The sequence below is a fragment of the Sorex fumeus genome, unplaced genomic scaffold (genome assembly GCF_029834395.1).
Source record: "Sorex fumeus unplaced genomic scaffold, SorFum_2.1 ptg000047l, whole genome shotgun sequence".
Classification (NCBI taxonomy): domain Eukaryota; kingdom Metazoa; phylum Chordata; class Mammalia; order Eulipotyphla; family Soricidae; genus Sorex; species Sorex fumeus.
This window is the reverse complement of record NW_026606104.1, coordinates 41,514,449-41,534,184: the sequence shown is the minus strand read 5'-3', so window position 1 is coordinate 41,534,184 and position 19,736 is coordinate 41,514,449. Positions and strand designations below refer to the sequence as shown.

Below are 19,736 nucleotides of genomic sequence, written 5' to 3'. Positions count from 1 at the left end.
TGAACTGACGTGAACTCAGACCTACCTCCCTCCCCCATCCCTCCGCCCCGTCCTCCAAGAACCTTTAAAGTCACTCCCTCCAGTCACAGTCACCCCGAGGGATGACAACCAGAGAGGCCGACAGTGGAGCGATGAGGACTCAGGGATCACTTTCTCAAAGAAACAGTAGCTGCAGAGAAGTTACAGCCAGCATGGAGGCCCTGCCTCATGTTGCCGTGACCTTCTAGAACTTTCAGTGACCAGCTAAAAGTGCCAAATGCTGACAAAAGAATGCCAATGGCAACAACAAAGTATCACCAAACTGAGTTCATTTTTCCCCCTTGTACTTTATTTTGAGGCCACACCAGGTGGTACTCAGGGTTTGCGCCTGCTTCTGTGCTCAGGAATCAGTCCTGGCGGGGCTCCAAGGACCATATGTGCTGCTGGGGATCCATCCTGGGTTGGCCGCGTGTAAGGCATGCACCCTACCTGCTGTACTATCAACTCCGACCCCTCATTTCCTTTTTTTTTAATTTCAATATATCTTATTTTATTGAATCACCATGAGATGTAGTTACAAGCTTTCATGTTTGAGTTACAATCAGAAAATGATCAAACATCCATCCCTCCACCAGCACACATTCCCTACCACCAATATCCCCAGTATACCCCCCCCCCTTTCCCACCCTCCCACTACCTCCATGGCAGACAATATTCCCCATACTCTCTCTTCTACCACTTTTTCTTAGCACATGGTTTCCAGCTTTGTGTGTGTCTCATGTTCCTTAACAACCACTAAAGCTCCATGGGGCTGGAGCAATAGCACAGCGGGTAGGGTGTTTGCCTTGCATGCAGCCGACCTAGATTCGATTCCCAGCATCCCATATGGTCCCCCGAGCACCGCCAGGAGTAATTCCTGAGTGCATGAACCAGGAGTAACTCCTGTGTATCGCCGGGTGTGACCCAAAAAGCAAAATAAAATAAAATAAAAATAAAGCTCCAGCCATCAGGCCTGTATTCCAGATGTAAAGAAAGAAGGAAGGAAAAGACTAAACTGGTGGCACTAGCTGTGTTGTCGGGCTTTCCTAAAAGCCCCACTCACTCAGTAATTTAATTTCCACTTGATCACAAATGTAACACAAAGTAGACTGGAAAATGTAATCTTTAAGGACACAGGGAGCCTTAATCAAATGTTCCCAAGTAAGAGTGGGTAGCTCAAGGAACCAATGCTGGGGCCCCAGAGAAACAGTGCGGGGGCTTAGGGTACATGACTGCAACAGACGGTCACAGCTTCAGCACATGAGACACATACAAAGCTGGAAACGATGTGCTAAGAAAAAGTGGTAGAAGAGAATTCTAGAAGGATCTGGGGATATGAAAGATGGTGCAGATCTGCCAAATCTGCCCTGGACTATTACTCCCCAACATGTGTGGAAAGCCTATACTTTATTAAAGTCACTATTATTGTGGTTTTCAGTAGTCATTGATACTTCCTTGGCTTCTCTCCTTCCCTTAGGAGGGTCTCCATTCTCTGGTACATGTAGAGGAAAGCTCATTGAATCTCATCCGTCTGAGTCCTGCTGTCTGTGCAGCCTTCAACAGCCACAGCTTCTGACTCTCCTGGAGCTTCATCCACACCCTCCTCTCTGACGACCCTCTGTCCCACACCACACCACACTCAGCCTTCATAAGCCCACAAAGCATCCCCGGAAAAAAGCTTTTGTACATGGAAGGTATTTACTAAAGGTCAGGGGTGGGGGTTGCAGTAGGTAATTTAAGCACAGAATATGGAGTGACTTGTTTATAAAGTAATTCCAGACATCACCTTTCTAGAAAAGTCAGAGCCACACACCACTAACCGAGAGTTCCTGTTGGTGGTGTTCTTCCTTGAACTCTCAAAGAAATTCGGTTTTTCTTATTTCTTGTCCCTCTCAACTATGAGTGGTTTCCAAATGCCATGCAGCTAAGGAAAATCCTTGAGCCACCTCAGGACAGAGCCTGGTCTTCAAACCTATAAAGTCTTCCATGAAAAAAAACATTTTTCTTGTCTTGGATGAAATTCTTTGCTATTGTCTACTCCCACTAAGTATGGGGTGGTAGTTTGGGGTTGCTTCTTTTCAGGCTTATAAGAATCTCCTAGGTGGGGCCCCAGGAATCCTTACTTGTTAATTAAGTTTTATAGGGGCCACACCCAATAGTCATTGTGGGGAACTCGGGCCACTCTGGGTGGTGCTTAGGCCAGTCTGGTTGCAGGCATCTGATATCCTGGGAGCCACCAGGGCTGGACGTGATGGTACTTGGGAGGCATGTGGTGCCAGAGATTGAATGCAGGGCCTTGCATATGCTAGGCGTGAGCCTTACTGCTTTAGTTATCCCGGAGTCCCAGAGTCCCCATGCTTGACCTAGCCTCATGTGCCCACCTATCTGGTGCTCAGGCCCAGCAGTGCTGGCTTGGGGCATATGGTTCAAGGGATCAAACACAGGATCTTTGCATTCATGCCACATACTGGATATTTCCTCTACCACATTTTCTCTACCATATTTATTCCTCCGGTCCCAGAAAATCCTAGGTCCCCGGTTGTTATCTGAGGCCCAGACAGGGAAAACAACTTAGCTGAAGGCTGCACAGCTGATGACTCGCAGAGCCAGAAGTAGATATTTGGTCGCTAAATGCCAGCTAGTCTGTCCCCCAGCCCAGTCCCCATCTGCTTCCTCAAGAGCAAGTCCCCTTATCTGCTCCCCAGCCAGGATGCACGGCCTCAGCTCCCACCTGGGAGCCCAGCAAGAAAGCCAGGAGCTCCTCTGGGCGCCCTCAGGGTGTAGAAGCCACAGGTCCTGTGGGGGTAAAGGCTGTGGGGTCATCATCCAGAGCCCACAAATATAATGCCTCCCCCTTCACCCCTTCCCAGGTTTCAGTATTAACAACAAATGATCACAGTTTTTAACTGACTATAGATTTAGACTTTTATAGCATTTCAGAGATATAGCTTTGTACCTGTCTATGTATATGGGAGTACATTCCATCTCGTTTTAGGCTAGGGGAAAACACCCCATCTCCAACACAATTGGTGCTGTGGATTCTTCTGCAGGGGACAGAAGAGGTTTTGTCCCATCTCCTGCTCTGTGGCCAGCAGGGACCTGTCCATCTCTGGGACTCACAGACCCATCAGGCCCCTGTCTGTGCAATGTGGGGCATATCACGAGACTTCTCTGGGTCTCAGGGTCTTCGCCAAAAAGCCAGGAAAGAAGCTTGCTGGTGGCAAGGTGGCCTGTGGGTGGGCATTCTCCGTTCTCCTGGTCTCTGGTTTCTGGTGGTCTCCAGTGGGCAGCGCTAATAGCTAAAGCCGAGGAAAGTGTGGGCGTGGTCCTGAGTGGACTCAGCACCCCCGGGGGACCGTGTCTGATGGGAGAGGGAAGGACCCCAGCTGTGACGGCAGTCAAACCTTTTAATCAGGGCTTTTAGGGGTGGCCTAGATCAGGGAAGGGGCAGGGTCTTCTGCAGCGACTCGGGGAAGGAAAACTTCCAGAATGCTGGTTCTCTGCTCCTAAGGAGTCCAAATTTCAAGGCCCCTCTCAACAGCACCAGAGGACTGAGGCAAAGTTCAGAGAAGGCCTGAACTTTTAGTGTCTTAGGGTCTCTACAGGCTCCTTTTCTGCCTGCCCCCCTCCAATGTGACAGCATCAGATGCCCTCAGTGGCCCTCACATGATAGGGGATGTGCCAGGCACCCAGCACCCTGTCTGTCCCAAGGCGAGGAGAGCAAGGCCATTCACAGCTAAGGTCACCTGGAGACAGAGCTGGGGCGTGAACTCCAGGCTCCCATCCCCAAGCCTCTTCCTGCCCAGTGCTGACCTAGGGCTCTCCACCCTCTGTCCGCTCTCTCTTCTGTCCTGGTTCCCCTTTACCTGCTCCATTCTGCCTTGGTACCCCAGCTCTGCCAGGGCCTCTGCCATTCCCTCGCTGGGAAAACTGCTCCAACCAAAGAGCCTGCTTGCCCGGCGGGCGGCAGCCCTGCCCACCACGGGCCTCTGTGGCGGGCTGCAGAGAAACCCCGAGCGCGATTGTTCTGACCACCCCAAGGCCACCGTTACCTCCACTTAATAAATTGGCTGGGAGCGATGGGTGGTCGACGGGTGAGGCTGCACGGGCCGAGCTGGAAATTAAAAGCAGCGGCCGAGAGCGGGTTTGAATGCAGCAACAGGAACCATGAATATTTTACAAGAAACCGGAATTATTAATGTTTCAATAAAAAAAAAACCAAACCCCAATGTCCATGTGAAGATGACATGTGACTTAAAGCCTCCAGAAAACCGCCGTGGCCCTCCTGGCTCTTAAACCACTCAGCAGCCCGCGCTTAAACTGTCCCATCTCGCCGCCCTCCACTGCCCGCACTGCTAAAAGGCCGTGGGGGGGCTGCATCCGCCCCCTCCTGCCCCCAATAATTAGTGCGGCCCCCACCTTCCTTCGGAGCTACGAACGACCAGAGAAATATTTCTGGAAGACTATTTACGAACTTCCCCATAATCATCAATCATATGGGTAAGAAGGGATGGAGCAAGATTTCTTACCTCAAGGAGCCTCTAATGCAAAAAAGCTATTTACTGGGCACGGACAGGGGCTGAGATTTCTGATGCCATTACTATAGAATACATAATAGCATCAATAATTAAGTATAAATTGGATTTAATATTTTATGCTGGCGACATGTAATTTACACTCTACCCGAGAAATCAAAGGTCATGTCTGAAATAATTGAGCATGGGGTCGAGCCTCCAGTGGAATTAGCACATTCCCCCTCTTGCCCCCACTCCCCGACCCCTCTAGCAGCTGGAGCCCATGATAAGAGCAGAGAGGAGGCTGGGCTGAGGAGAGTGACGGGTGAGTTGGGGTCTGAAGTCTTAGGGGAGCTGCTGGTCTCTGGAGTGTGGCTTTAAAAGGAGGCCTCAGGATGCGTCCCCAGCTCTGGAAGGAGTATACTGTGTTGTGAGTTGAGATCCAGAGGCAGGTCGACCCTGGAGAGAGAAGGGCAAGGTGGGTTGGTAGAGTGAGCTGGAGGCATCCTAGTGGGAGAGAGGAAACTGAGGCTGAGTGAGAGGGAGGGCTTCCCGGGAGCTCGTCAGAGGCCCGGCTAGCTCTAGCCTCACAGCCATTCCCAGGATGGCTCTGATCAAGGGCCAGGTCCCAGATCTTTGGGTCTGTCCACTGGCGTGCTGGAGAGGGACGTGCGGTCTCTGCCCCGTGTGAGATTGGGCGTGGAGAAGGCTTAGTCTTTGGATGGAGGTTTGGGCTCAGGTTGGCCTTAGGGGGAGAAATGGAGGGGTTAGCAAGGCTGCTCCCCAAAGAAGAGCTGGGAGTGTGGGGTACTGATCAGTACTGATTAGCCAAGCCTGGGTGTCCGCTGTCCCTTTCACAGTTCCAGCAGTCTCCAGAAGAAAACCCTGAGTCTTCTTGTCTCACCAGCTCTGGTCGTCTGGCTCCTGACTCCTGTTCTTTTAAAGCTCATCTAACAGTGCTCTGGGGTTATTTCTGGCTCAGGGCCACTTTCTGAGGGACCCTGAGGTGAGGGGGATTGAACCTGGGTTTCACATATGCAAAGTGTGTGCTCCAGTTCTTTGCGTTGTCTTTCCCCACATCTCCTGCCTCCTTCCTGGGGACATATAGGCATGCCGGGTGCTCCCAGTCCAGATTTCTGCCCAGAGCCTTAAAGATCTACGTGACACCCCTGCTTCCTTCATGTCTCTGCCCACGACTCTTTCCCAGGGAAGTTTTGATCTCTGAGAGGTCTCCTCAGTGCCCAAGGCCACATCTGCATACAGTAGGAGCTCAGTAAATGGGTGCTTGAGAGATGAGTGAATGCCCTGGAGCACAGATCTGTGGGTGAAGGTGGATTTCTTGGTGTGGGGTGCAGACAAGAGTCAGGAAGGGTCAGATTTAAGTCCTGAGCTCTGGAGGTTTCTAGAAGTTGCGAAGCTTGCCTCAGGGGGTGGCACCTGTTCAGAGGCAGGGCTGGGGACTGGAAGCATGCCCGAGTAGGGCAGGGAGCTGGAGGGGCTGAGGAGTGGGGCATGGGTGTTCTGGAAGATGGACCTGGAAGGAGCATTGTCCATAAACCCACAGAGGTGATGGTGTTAAGACATGAGTCTGTGGGAGGTGGTTCTGCCATTAGGGTGGAGGCCCAGTGAGTGCCATAGGTGCTGACCCAGTGACAAGGCTCCACGAGGAACCACACTGAGAGCTCACACCAATGGCAGCCATAAGTGGTGCATAACAGACATCTCAGTTTCCTACGACTCCCTGTTTTCTCTCAGTCACCAGGTCTGTGCCATTTCGTTAGGGCAGCCCTGATCCCAGTGTCTCTCTAGATTGGACACAAATGTGCCCTTGCTGATGATTGGGGGTCAACAAACATCTCATGTTTGTTGAGGGCCAGATATTGCTTTGGACCTTTCAAAGTATTACCTCATTGACTTCGCATGTGCTGCGAAGCAGTTCTGTCACTTTCCCCACTTTATGGATGAAGAAACAGAGGCACAGGCACTGCGTGACTTGCCCAAGAGAAGCAAGAGACAAACTCCAGGCATCACCGTACAACCCGATGACTGTAGTTGGTCCTAATGTTAGCCTGGGTTTGGTCTGAGACCTTGTGAAGGAGCATCCTGGGTGGAAGCCACCTGGGTTAAGCGAACAGGAACAGTGTACATCCCTCTCATAGCACTCAGCCCCAAGAGGGGCAAAGGAGGTCTCTTTTTTGCTGCCCCTTTATCTGTCCCATGCCCCCACCTTTCTGACCCTCCACAAATATAGAAGGGATGAAACTGGCCTTCTTGTCTCAGTTCCATCTTGGTGGGGTCCCTTACCTTTGGGGACCCAGTAGCATCTCTCAGGGAGGTGGACAGTCTCCAGCATCCTCCAGCCCATCAGCCCATGGCCTGGTTCTCTTTTTACTAACCTGGGTACTCCTGTTGGCGGGACCCACTGGGAAGCCCAGGGGTCAGGGATGGGATGAGATGGTCCCTGCAGATCAAGCTCCTGAGCTCAGAGCTGGGTGGAGATAGCATAGTGGGGATCCCCTCCCCCATGGCCCCAGGTACTGGATCCATGGGGGCAGTAGTAGACTCGGGTACAATCAGTGGGATTGGCAATGCCTGAGCAGGGGGTACAGATGTTACAGAGGCATAGGAGAGGCCAGAGTGAGGGGGGAGGAGGAGTGGGTAGTGGGTGGTGCAATAGTGCACTGGTTAAGGTGCCTGCCTTGCACACTGCTGACCAGGGTTCCATCCCTGGCATCCTATGTGGTCCTCTGAATGATCCCTGAGTGCAGAGTCAGGAGTAATCCCTAAGCATAGGCCAGGCACAGCCAGGCACAGCCCCCAAAACACTAAAAGGAAAAAAAGAATACATAGAGAGGGGGTCTCTGGAGTGTGGCTGGCCCAAATCTTCAAACCAGGGGGATTTGGAGGAGGTGACCAGCCCTGTGCTCTGGTTGTCAGATTGTCTCATCCCTAGCACAGCGAGGCGGTTGCCGCTTGGGTTCCTCAGAAGCCAGGGCAGAGCGTGGCTGAGTCTGAAGTTCTGCAGGGCCTCCTGGGGTCAATCCCCAGCTGATGCTCTGGGAGTTCTGCTGGCTGATGCTGGCCACACCTTCCTCTATCTCCATCTCTCCGTGCATCCCGGGCTTGATCACAGGGCATGGCACAGGAGCGAGCGGGGCTGTGTTGCCCTCGAGGACCTGACCCCCCAAATCCCAGCGCATCACATGTGCCATCCCTACAGGTTCACCCAGACAGAGGAGGCATGAGGAGGGACATTGTCACCATACTTGCATGACATCAGGGGTAGAAATGGGTGGGGTAGATGTCACATGCAGAGCTCTGTGGCCGGGGCGGGTGTGGTGGTGGTGGTATTCCCATGAATGGAGCTTGGCTACGCATTTTACCTTCTCTCCTGTCTGGGAGGCTCATGAATGCAAATGGTTCTTCTTTCCTAAAAAAAAAAAAATTATACTAAGTGACTAAGGGGCTGGAGCGATAGCACAGCGGTAGGTGTTCGCCTTACAAGCGGCCAACATGGCAGACCCGAGTTCGATTCCTCCGCCCCTCTCGGAGAGCCCGGCAAGCTACCGAGAGTATTCGATATGCCAGACACAGTAACAACAAAGTCTCCAATGGAGACGTTACTGGGCCCGCTCGAGCAAATCGACGATCATCGGGAGGGCCTTTACCTTTTTACCTTTTATACTAAGTGACATTCAGCACTTCAGACTGGCCTTCAGGAAGGCACACACCGGGTCCCCGGCACTTTGTCTGTACTGATCTAGATGCCCAATCAAGCATGTATACAAACTTGTTCATTTTCCTCAGTGGGTGGGTAAGAGGGTGGGTCCATGCTAAGGGGTCCCGGAGCTGGGGCCAGAGGCCACCAGTGTAAAGTGGTCATGCTTTTCCCTGGGTCCCCTGGCAGAGGAGCAGGAGCAGATTCTGGGTTTCCTGAGGTCCAACTGAGAGCTTTGACCAAGAGTCCGGGTGACTTACAAATGTGCAGGGAGGCCCAGGAGCGCAAGTTTAAGTGACCATGTCTGAGGGGTAACTCTGAAAAGGGCAGGAAGTCTTTTCTGGAGGGCCAGAGCCCTGTCCTGTCAGCAACAGGGTGGGGTGGGGGAATGCAGGGCCCCCAAGTACTTACCCCCAGTATCTTATCAAGGGACGTTGGCCCTTCTACCATCAAAGGGCAGCTCCGTGCTGCGTCCCTTGATTCTGAGCAGACCTGTGGGTCACCTGTCGTGGAGGCCAGAACCCCTACTCATTCCAACCTCCTCATGGGAGCCGCTGGCACTGTGGGACTTGGGGGCATGGAGGGCCTCAGACCCCTGCGGTTCAAACCCCTGTGGTGTCACTCCCAGCACTGCATTGGCTTCGATGTTCTGCTGGGATGAAGGGGGTGCTGGTGTGATCGGGCCAGACTGACTCAGAGACAGCTCAAATTTTCAGTACCTTTCGGGTGGTCATTCTTTTTTGGGGGGGGGGTTAGTCATTCTTGGTGCACCCAAAGTTACTGTGCTGTTGATTCCCCTTTTCTCTTGTTTCCGAAAAAGCCTTTTGAGAGAAGGATGTTTCCCAGCCCTGTTTGGGGAAAGAATGTTCTAGAAGAACTCGGGTGTGGGTGAGAGCAATGTTCATGGAGTAAAAGGAAGTAGCAGGGGCAGCTTGTGGGCTGGATCCAGGGCAGGATTTTGGGGGGCACGAGGTGCTCCCACTCCCTCTCCCTTCACAGTAGGACTCAGAGGGCCATCCTGGGCAGTGCCTTGGTGACCCCGACCTTCCCATTCCCCAGGCTGGTCCTGGGCAGTGCCCTACCACCAGCAGGGCCAGACTCCTGGGCAGGGACGTGCCCTGCTGCCTGTTGAGTGGCACCAAGAATTGCCGGGGCCCTGAGCCTTGGGGACCCGGGAGGCAGGCCTCAGGACTGGGCTTTGGCGGCTCCTCCCCCAGCCTGGCCTCTGGGTTAATGTCGCCTTAATGTTGTGGTCAGGCGGCCACGTGGCTGGGCTCCCTGGGCAGTCAGGCCGCATAATGGACGGCCCAGACCCGCCCTCTGACGGCTCCATTAAATGTGGTCGATTTTTTTTTCTTTTCTGGTTCCCGGTGTTTTAAGCTGAGTGTCTCTGGGCAGGCATTCAAAGCCCCGTTCCAGAGCTAATCTCAGAGGCAGGGCCGAGCAGGCCTGGCTGCATTAAACGGCTAAATCTGGCTCGGGTGGGCGGAGCTCACTCGAGGAAAGAATAGCATCGCTGTGGTCCCGGCCCTTGGTCATGGGGCTGGCTGCTCTCTCCTTGTCCTTCAGGCTGTCAGAGGGAGTGAGCGGGCAGTGGTCGGGGTGCTGGGGAGTGGCCGCCTGTATATGTGGGGCTTGGGGGCTCTGTGCCTTTGCTGTGTGTTTGCAAGGTCGTTGATGACCTTCTCTGGGTGTTGGTCCTCATATCTGGATTCTCTCCTTGGTAGGCCTTTGTATGGGGTAGTATTTGAGAGATCTGGGGTGCAAGACTGCTCCTGGAGAGGAAGCATCCAAGATATTGGGATTGAGAGGAGTTTAAAGGATTTTAGAGCCTGAGGAGAAAGTCCAGGCCAGCCAACAGGGCACAGGGACCAGCAAGGAGGGGCTAGAGGTGGGCAGTGATCCTTGCAGGCCTAGAGGGGGCCAGAAAGGCTAATGACAGAGACTAAAGGGACAGAGGCGCTCAGGCAGGGGTCCAGGAGCCTTTTGGTCTCGTGTGATCTGAGACCTGCCCTCTCTTCCTCAGAGTGGGAATCCCAGACGAGGCCGGCGAGGCTCAAAGCTCAACTACTGGTGGTGGCGAAGAGGCAAAGGTAAGGATGGAGTGACAATACTCAGGATTGAGCCCTAGTGGGACTGGGGCATCGCAACCCCCTGTGCCAGGTGAGGGTCTGGATGGGAGCTGAGCTTGCTGAGAAGCCGCACCCGCCCTCCCACCCCCCCACCCCCTGCCTCAGGTAGGGGTGAGGAGCCAGAGACCCAGGCCGGTATGATGGCAGATCATGCACATAAGATTTTTGGAGAACAAATTTAGTCCCTTATTAGGCAAATGGGCTGGAGCGATAGCACAGCGGTAGGGCGTTTGCCTTGCAAGCTGCTAGCCCGGCCGAGTCGGGTTCAATTCCTCCGCCCCTCTCGGAGAGTCCGGTGAGCTACCGAGAGTATTTCACCTGCACGGCAAAGCCTGGCAAGCTACCCGTGACGTATTTGATATGCCAAACACAGTAACAACAAGTCTCACAATGGAGACGTTACTGAACTCACTTAAGCATATCGATGAACAATGGGAGGACAGTGCTACAGTGCTATTAGGCAAATCGAGGCTCGAAGAGGAACTTGTTGCAAGTCACACAAGACAGTGTGGGAGGAAATGGGGTTTCTAGCTCCCTGGAAAAGGTCCCTCTGGGTCAGGAGCAAGTTTTACTGCCACCACACCAGCTAGTCCCTCGCGCACCTGCACCTGGCCCCTAGTGCCTGTGTGTTGGGGTGCCATTGCTCTGAGGACAAGGAGAGAAGCACTGACCGGAGATCAGTGCTGCTTAGGGCCCAGGGATGGGATTTGACAGGTCATCCTATCATCAGCATTTTGTTTGCTTTGGTTGACTCATTTTTTTCCCCCTGTCACTGTCACTGTCCTCCCGTTGTTCATCGATCTGCTCGAGCGGTAACATTGTGAGACTTGTTTCTGTGTTTGGCATATCAAATACATTACGGGTAGCTTGCCAGGCTTTGCCATGCAGGCGATATACTCTCAGTAGCTTGCCGGGCTCTCTGAGAGGGGCGGAGGAATCGAACTCGGGTCGGCCATGTTGGCTGTATGCAGGGCAAACGCCCTACGCGCTGTGCTATCGCTCCAGCCCCTTTTTCCCCTGAAGGTTCCATATTTGTGTGTGTAAGAGGCACTATTGGTCTAGCAAGGGGGTCCTTCCAGAAGAGGGATTAGTGTTCTGGGCAGTGCTCCAGAGGTTGGCATTCAGGGGTCCCTTTGCCACACTCTCCTGCCCACAACCTGGGTCTGGTCTCATCCTGTCTATTCTCTTGGAATTACCATGAATTCTCCGTCCTCCTGCCAGTCCGTGTCACACTCTCTGAGTCACTCCGGCCCCTCTGAGGCACTCAGTATGCTCATGGGCACCGTCAGCAGGGAGACTGCAGGGGGGGCCCAATGGTGAGGGGCTGGGTTATTATCCCCATTACAGGTGTAACAGCTGTCTACTGTCTTACTGGCTTTCAACAACACCAGTCTATTATTCTTCCAAGTGCCTAGGTCAGAGCTTTCACTGGGCTGAGTCACCGTGTTGGCCTGCTTGTTCCTCCAGACACTGGGGGAGATTTTCCTTGTCTTTTCTAGCTCCTGGAGGCCACCGTATTCCTTGGTTCCTAGGCTCCATATTTCATGCTTAAAGCCAGAAGCCCAGCAGCTTCTCCCCATGCTCTCTGTTGATCTCTCTTACTCCTCCCTCCTTCCTAGAGGGTCAAAGTATTTCAGGGGATAATCCAGAATAGTCTCTGCAACAAATCTTCAACCTACTCACACCAGCCAAGGCTCTTTGCACATGAAAGTGGTGCTGCTCCTGAAGGGGCTCCCCTGGGGGCCATAACTCCTCCAAACGCCAGTGGCAAGGCAGTTTCTGATTTTAAAGCAATCTGGGACTCCCAAGTCCTGTCTCGGCCCGTGCTTGGTTTTCTCTCTCAGTTCTCCCAAGCGAGATCTACAGGCATCATAGCTGCCCTAAGAACTGCTGTGAGCCTTGCTTCCTCATATGTAGAGCAGAGATGATAATTCCTGCCTCCCCGACTCACAGAGAGCACTCCAGATGCCAGGGGTCAGGTCAGGCCACAGTGCCCAGTCCAGAGTGGCCTGCCAATGGGTGACCGCATCTGCTATCATGGTGAGAGTATATAACCTGCCTTCAGCAGGGATCGGACAAGGGTGAGACTTGGGTTTTAACCTGCCCACTCTGCTGTGCCATCCTGGAAACACGAACACGAGGTGAGAAGGGTTCATTGTGCATATGTGCATTGTATATTATTCTAGAAGGGGCTAATTTGGCTACTCAGCCTACAGAGTAAAGCCTGCATGGGTCAGAGTCCATCTGGTCAGCAGTGGACAAGCAGTGTGAATGAAAAAGAATCTGTTGTTGCTACAAGCCACTGAGGTATGGAAGGGATTTGCCACTGTGCCTTAGCCTAACTTGGTCTGATGAATTAAGGGGCCAGACATGCAGCTAGAGAACCAGAAAGACTGACTCTGGTTGGGTGGGAGGTGGGCTAACCTGGGAGATAGTGGAGATGATGAAGGAGCGAAAACTTTTCTTGCTTCATTAAATCTTTATCAAATCTTTATGAAGGATCTTAACCCTGACTGGAGCTAAGCTTGAGTGGCTTCCAGGATGCCTCAGACTTCACCAGAACCATAAAGTTCATTTCTGGGGGCACAACCATGCTGGTTCCCCTGGACTCTGTCTGTCACCTCCAGATTCTGGCTGCTTAACTCTATGCCCACGGGACTGCCTCACTTAAAGGCACAGGCCTCTCTTGCTGACACCAGTATTTGCGTGTGCTATCAGGACTGGAGTTACTTTTTTTAACATTGATGATCAGAAGATCAGCAAATCTTGGTTTCTTCTTGAGCCTGAGACACACTCGAGGAAGCGGAACACTCTAGAAATAAATGACCTATGGGAGAAGGCATACAGATCATGATGAGAAAAGTCTCTCCTAGTGCGTGCTTTCTGCATTACAGTCATCTCTAGATGGACAGGTCAAGACCTGTTATGCTGAGAAGGCAAATTTCTGGACCAAGCCACGCTTACTATTGATAATAGGCAAACTCACCATTTATTGAATCATTGTTGATCAGTTATGTTATACTTACTATTATAGTACATTGTTTGAGCTTTCTCACAACTCAAGGGTTTAGTCACATGAAAAGTGACAAAAGTTGGCTGGAGAAATAGTTCAATGGGCTGAAATGCATGCTTTTCATATGGGGGGTCTAGGTTGGATCCCTGGCACCACTTGGTCCCCCAAATGACCCTTGAGCGTTGAGCACCACTGAATGTGCAAAGTCACAAAAGCATCATGTACTGATGGATAGTTTTAACCATTACCAGAATGTGTAAGGCAGATTGTAAATATCTCCACCAATATGTATTTATCAGTTTTATAGATGAGAAAATAAAGTAATAGAAAATTCTTGTAATGCTAACATTTTTGGATCTGCCAGATTCTGAGGCATTTTTCACCATTTGTCTCATATAACACAACAATCCCTGGACAAAGCTAGCTGTTATCATCCCCTTTTGGGGAGCAAATGTCTGAACCTCAGACACCCAGTTAAATAGCCTGAAGTTACCAAAGATAGCCGAGGCAGAGCTGGGAATTGAGTGCAGATCTGTGGAAACACTTCATCAAGTGTCGCTTATTTGATTTTAGGCCCTGTGTTAGTAGCTGAGATACAGACCCTGACCCCTGGTGGCCACGTTCCCTGGGAGACTATAAGCACAATGAAGCATTGATAAGGCCTTGAGTCTAAAAAACAAGCGCATCTCTATTTTTGCGTTTTAGGAGAGAGGAAGGGAGGCTTGAGTGAAGTCTTGTGAGTCTTTGGCAGCCTGGAGGCACCAAGATGAATGGAAATACCCTGGAAAAGGAATCTCTAGCTCCTACTTCTCCCATTTCATCGAAGGCCTGTGAGCACCTTCTACTGCCCCTACAGTGATACAGGTCAGTGCTTACCTACTCTTGTAGGACTCAGCGTTTTGGGAAGGAAGTCCTGCTCAGGTGTGAGGAAACTTACCAAAGTGGAAAAGAGATCCTATCCTGACTGGGGTCTTTGCGACTGGCTGGCATCTGACCTCTCTGGCCCAGGATCCCACGGAGATTCTCCATTCTCTGTGTTCCAGAGTCACGAGGCTCCTCTAAGGGCCAGTTTTCTCACACCCACAGGTGCACATGAACTCTCTGTTTTCTCTTCTGATCTTAGTTTACTAGTATTTTTTCAAGGAAGCATTCATCAGGCTCATGACAAAGTCATCATCTACCTATCTGATTTCCTTTTGTCATGTAGGATTGTGCTGTGAATAAAATAATAATCTATGAGATTATAATGATAAGAAATAGAATCCTCTTTATTTTTTTTATTTTTGGGACACACCCAGCGATGCTCAGGGGTTACTCCTTGCTCTGCACTCAGGAATTACTCCTGGCGGTCCCTTGGGGGACCATATAGGATGCCGGGGATTGAACTCGGGTTGGCTGCATGCAAAGAAAATGCCCTACCAGCTGTACTATCGCTCTGGCCCCTCCTCTTTATTTTTTTAATTGATCTATTTATTGTTTCTAATGTGTAGTTAGAACAAGCTCAGTTTATAAAGTCAGATGTGAAAAATATGGAGTCTTCTTTATTTTTATGATTCATTAATTTATTTGTTGTTCCTTGCATTTAATATTATACTATGTTCATAACTTGAACTTTATAGTTAAGTTTATCTAGTTAGTGGTTTAAGTTCTTTAACTTAATTCTTCATGAATGCCTTGACTATCTTAACCTCTACATTTTCATTAAAAATTTTAAAATTGGCCAATTTCTTCCAAAAAGTTTGCTAAAATTTAGATTTGGATTGCACTGAGTGTACATATAAACTTATGCAGAATACATAGTTGTATAATATTGAATCTTCTAATCCATGAACATGGTATACTCTTCCATTGTTTTGAGGTCTTTAATTTCTCTGAACATTGATTTGTAGTTTTCTGTGTAGATATCTACTTTAACTTATTTTAGATAAGTTACTTTTATTCTATTATCACTTAATCACTTAATCACTTAACTTCCCGTTCATGCTGACATATATAAATGGTCATATAATTTGCTAAATTTGTCTATATATTTTCATTATTCAAGTGGATTTAAATGAATTTGAATTTTACAAATCTCTTGCTTCTTTATAACCTCTGTGTCTTTTACTTACTTATTTCTCCTTTTGTTTTAGTTTTTAGGCCACAGTTGGATATGTTCAGGGCTTACTACTAGTTCTTGCTCAGGGATCACTCCTGGTGGAACTTGGGGTGAACCCTCCAAGTGGTGCCATATGAAGTGTCAAGGATTAAGTCAGATTTGCTACATGCAAGGCAAGCACCCTATTTGCTGTACTGTCTCTCTGGCCTCTATTTTTTATCTTATTTATTATGATAACCAGTAAAATATTTATTATAAGTATTAATAGTAAATATAATAATCTCAATAATCTCAGGGGAAGCTTCTAAATAATTTTCCACGATGTAGAATGTTTCTTATAGTTTTATAGAGTTCTTTAAATTTTTTTGCTAAGAATTTTAAAAATCATGAATGGGTGTTATAGATGATCATTTTTGCAAATAACTTTTATTTATTGAGATAATTATGATTTTTGTCTTTAATTTTCTCTATTAATAAGATCAATGATAACAATTGGTTTTTAAATGTTAAACCAAACTTCTCTGTGAGAAAAAAGTCTAACTTGACTGTGACTATAATAATCTGTATATGTGTAGATTTTGTTTGCATAGATTTTGACAAAGACTTTTGCATCTTATTTAATATTTATAAGAATTATTTAAGAGGCATAAGTATTACTTTCACTTTTAAAATATTAGTTAATTCAAAAATTTTTGAGGAGTTAATCATGAGAGAGAATAGCTTATAATTTTTCTTTCTTGCAGTGTTTTTATATTGGGGTTATTTTGGCCTAAAATATGTTAGAACATTTTGTTTTAATAATGTATTCTTTTGGTAAGTTAATAAAAATTGTTATAAATATAACAATTGTTATTTATATTTATATAAGGTAAAGGTAAAGACAAAGGCCCTCCCGTTGTTCATCGATTTGCTCGAGCGGGCCCAGTAACGTCTCCATTGGAGACTTTATTGTTACTGTGTCTGGCATATCGAATATGTCACGGGTAGCTTGCCAGGCTCTGCCGTGCAGGCAAGATACTCTCAGTAGCTTGCCGGGCTCTCCCAGAGGGGCGGAGGAATCGAACTCGGGTCAGCCATGTTGGCTGCATGCAAGGCAAACGCCCTACCGCTGTGCTATATTATATTTATAATATATAAAAATTATAATAATATTTACATATATAACAGTTATAACTTAGTGATTGTTATAATTACTCCCTTACATGTTTAGAAGAATTTATCACTGAACCCGTATATGTTTAACTTTTTCTTTTTGAGGGGTTGGAGAGATTGTACAGTGGTTAGGACACTTGCTTTGCAAGCAGCCACCTTGGGTTCAATCTCCAGCACCCTATATAGTTTGCCAAACCCTTTCAGGAGTGATCCCTTTGCAGAGTCAGAAGCAACCCCTGAGCACTGCCACGTGTGGCCCCGAAATAAAGAAAATTCATATTTTCTTTTATGAGACTTTATGAAAGGAACGTATTTCCTTAAATATATAGGATCATCAAGTTACATATTTCTTCTTTTGTAATATTTTACTAGTTGGGTTATTTCAAACATTTCTTCAGTTCATATACAAGATAAAATTTATTACTATGAAAACTGACATCAATTTTTCAATCTTTAAAATATTTGTAAGCTTTATTTTTTTAATGTAGGAGTATTACTATTTTATTTTTAAACTTTAAAGTTTCGGATTTGAATTATTTTTCTCCCACTAAAGCAGCTTAAGGACATTCTACAAAGCTTTACTAGGTCGTAAGAACATTCATGTCATTCAGTTATTTTTACTCTGGAATCTTGCTACTTCCCGGGTTTCTCCCATGATGAGGTTGATATATTTTTCACATTCTATGAATCTGGTAAAGTTATCTGGGCATAATATTTCACTCACGGGAAATATAGTGGGGTCCACCTTTTTAGATTCCCCAAGCTCTAGACTACTCTTCACTGTGCTGACTCTCCCCAAGCCTCATCACCACCCCGCTGCCTAGACACACACACACACACACACACACACACACACACACACACATACACATACACGTACACACAGAGCAGAGTTATGCTTACATCCACCCAAGAATAATCTGAGGATGAGACAGGTTGTTTTCATTCCTTACCTAATCCTTATCTATTTTGAAATTTGAAAACCAGATAGACATTCCTGTTTTCTCTTTCTGCTGTCTCATTGTTAGGAACTCAGTTAGATAGAGCTGAGGTTTGGAAAGTAGGCAGGCAGATGTCAGTATAACACTCCATCCTTCCCAGTCTCAGTCTCCCTGACTGTAAAACAGAGGTATAGATGTTATCATGCCTTGCTCACACAGAGTATGATGTCACAAAGCAATGGATGCTCAGAAGCTTCCACTGGAAGAATGTGGACTTTACTGAGAATGATGACAACAGTTCAAAGGGGGCATAGAACACTCACATACAATTTATGTAATAACAGTAATAAATGATGTATTAACAATAATAAGTGATGCAATATGTAATAATTGAATAAAATAAACTGTAAAAAATAATTGCCTTCTATTATCAGGCAGCAAAGGAAATTGATGTAGACATTGAGATTTCTTTTATGTCTCCGTATCTCTTTCAAGAAGTAACCAATGTATTGCATTTTTTACTAATCATTCTCTTTAAATATATCTTTAGTCCTTAAAAAGACACTCTAAACAGAGTATTATTGAGCCTTATTATGATTATTATTTTTTATTAAATCATCCCTTCACCCACCACCAATTGTGCCCTGTTCCCCTCCTTCAAACTCCCACCCCAGTCTGCCTCTACAGCACTTTCCTTCTCTCTCTCTCTCTCTCTCTCTCTCTCTCTCTCTTTCTCTCTCTCTCTCTCTCTCTCCTTTTAGGCATTATGGTTTGCAATACAGGTTATCATGTATATCCCTTTACCTGCTTTCAGCACTCAATTTTTGTCCAGAGTGATCATTTCCAACTACCATTGTCATAGTGGTACCTGTACTGAGATTTATTATGTTATATTGTATGACTTTTATTCTTCATTGTGTTGTGGAATCCATGTGTTTGTGTCTAGTTATGATTTATTTTTACTGATGTATAATATTTCTCTGTAAAAATATACCACAATGGATTTATCTATTTTATATTGAAGGACATTTGGAAGGACATTTCATTGGATTATTTTGATTACTACTACTATGACTATTCTTGTAGATACTTCCATACCCTATCTATAAATTAATGCAGGCCAAAGATTTTCTTTAGGCACAGAATTGTCCAGTCCTAGGGTGTATCTAATTTTAAAATATTTTATTAAAATTTCTTTTGTTTATTTTGGCCACACCCAGCTGTGCTCAGGGCTTACTCCTGACTCTGTGTTCAAGGATCACTCTTGGCAGGGCTTGGGGGATCACATTCAGTGCTGGCAATGGAACCAGAGTTGGCCATATGCAAGGCAAGAATCTAAACCTACATACTATCTCTACAGACCTAATTTAAAAAGATTATTTACAAGATGTATTAATTTTCTATAGTTTCTGTGATACAAATGACCACAAACTCAGTGGATCTAATAAAGAAAAAACCCACCTCTATATTTATTATCTTATACTTCTGAAGAGGGACACCCCAAGTGGAACTCAGTGGACTTGAGTCAGGGTATTATCAGGACATTGCTCCTTTTGGAGGCTCTACAGAAAAATCTGGTACTTTGTCTTTCCAAACTTATAGCAGCTGCTTGCATTCTCCTACCTTCAAAGGCAACACCTTCATATTTGTTTCTGATTCTAGGGCCTCCCTCCTCCCTCCAAGTCCTTGTCATCATATAGGACCTATCGAGATAATCCAGGACAATATCCTCATCTTGAGGTCAGCTGATCAAACTGAATTCCACCATAGTTTCCTTAATTATGTAACCTGACACATTCATGGATTTTAGCATTTAAGATGTGGGCCTCTTCAATAAAGTATTGTTGAAGTGACATCTGCACTTGTTTGTTCATTGCAGCGCTGTTTACAATAATCAGAATCTGGAAAAAACCTGAGTGCCCGAGAACAGATGACTGGTTAAAGAAACTTTGGTACATTTACACAATGGAGTACTGTGTAGCTGTTACAAAAGATGAAGTCATGAAATTTACTTATAAGTGGTACTACACGAAAAGTATCATGTTAAGCGAAACGAGTCAGAAAGAGAGGGATAGATATAGAAAGATTGCTCTCATCTGGGGAACATAAAGTAACAAAATAGGAGACTAACACCAAAGAGTGGCTGAGAT

The 19,736-nt window shown here is 47.4% G+C and overlaps 1 long non-coding RNA gene across 2 annotated transcripts; it reads left to right on the top strand.

The window, feature by feature from the left end:
* Window positions 1-9,867: 9,867 nt before the first annotated feature.
* Window positions 9,868-19,404, top strand: LOC130032139 (uncharacterized). 2 transcript variants are annotated; one of them, XR_008793726.1, is made up of 4 exons: window positions 9,868-9,973; window positions 10,277-10,343; window positions 14,101-14,259; window positions 19,249-19,404. It is a non-coding gene; the product is annotated as an uncharacterized LOC130032139 (long non-coding RNA). The 2 variants fall into 2 exon arrangements; XR_008793727.1 differs by lacking the exon at window positions 19,249-19,404 and adding an exon at window positions 15,528-15,661.
* Window positions 19,405-19,736: the final 332 nt, after the last annotated feature.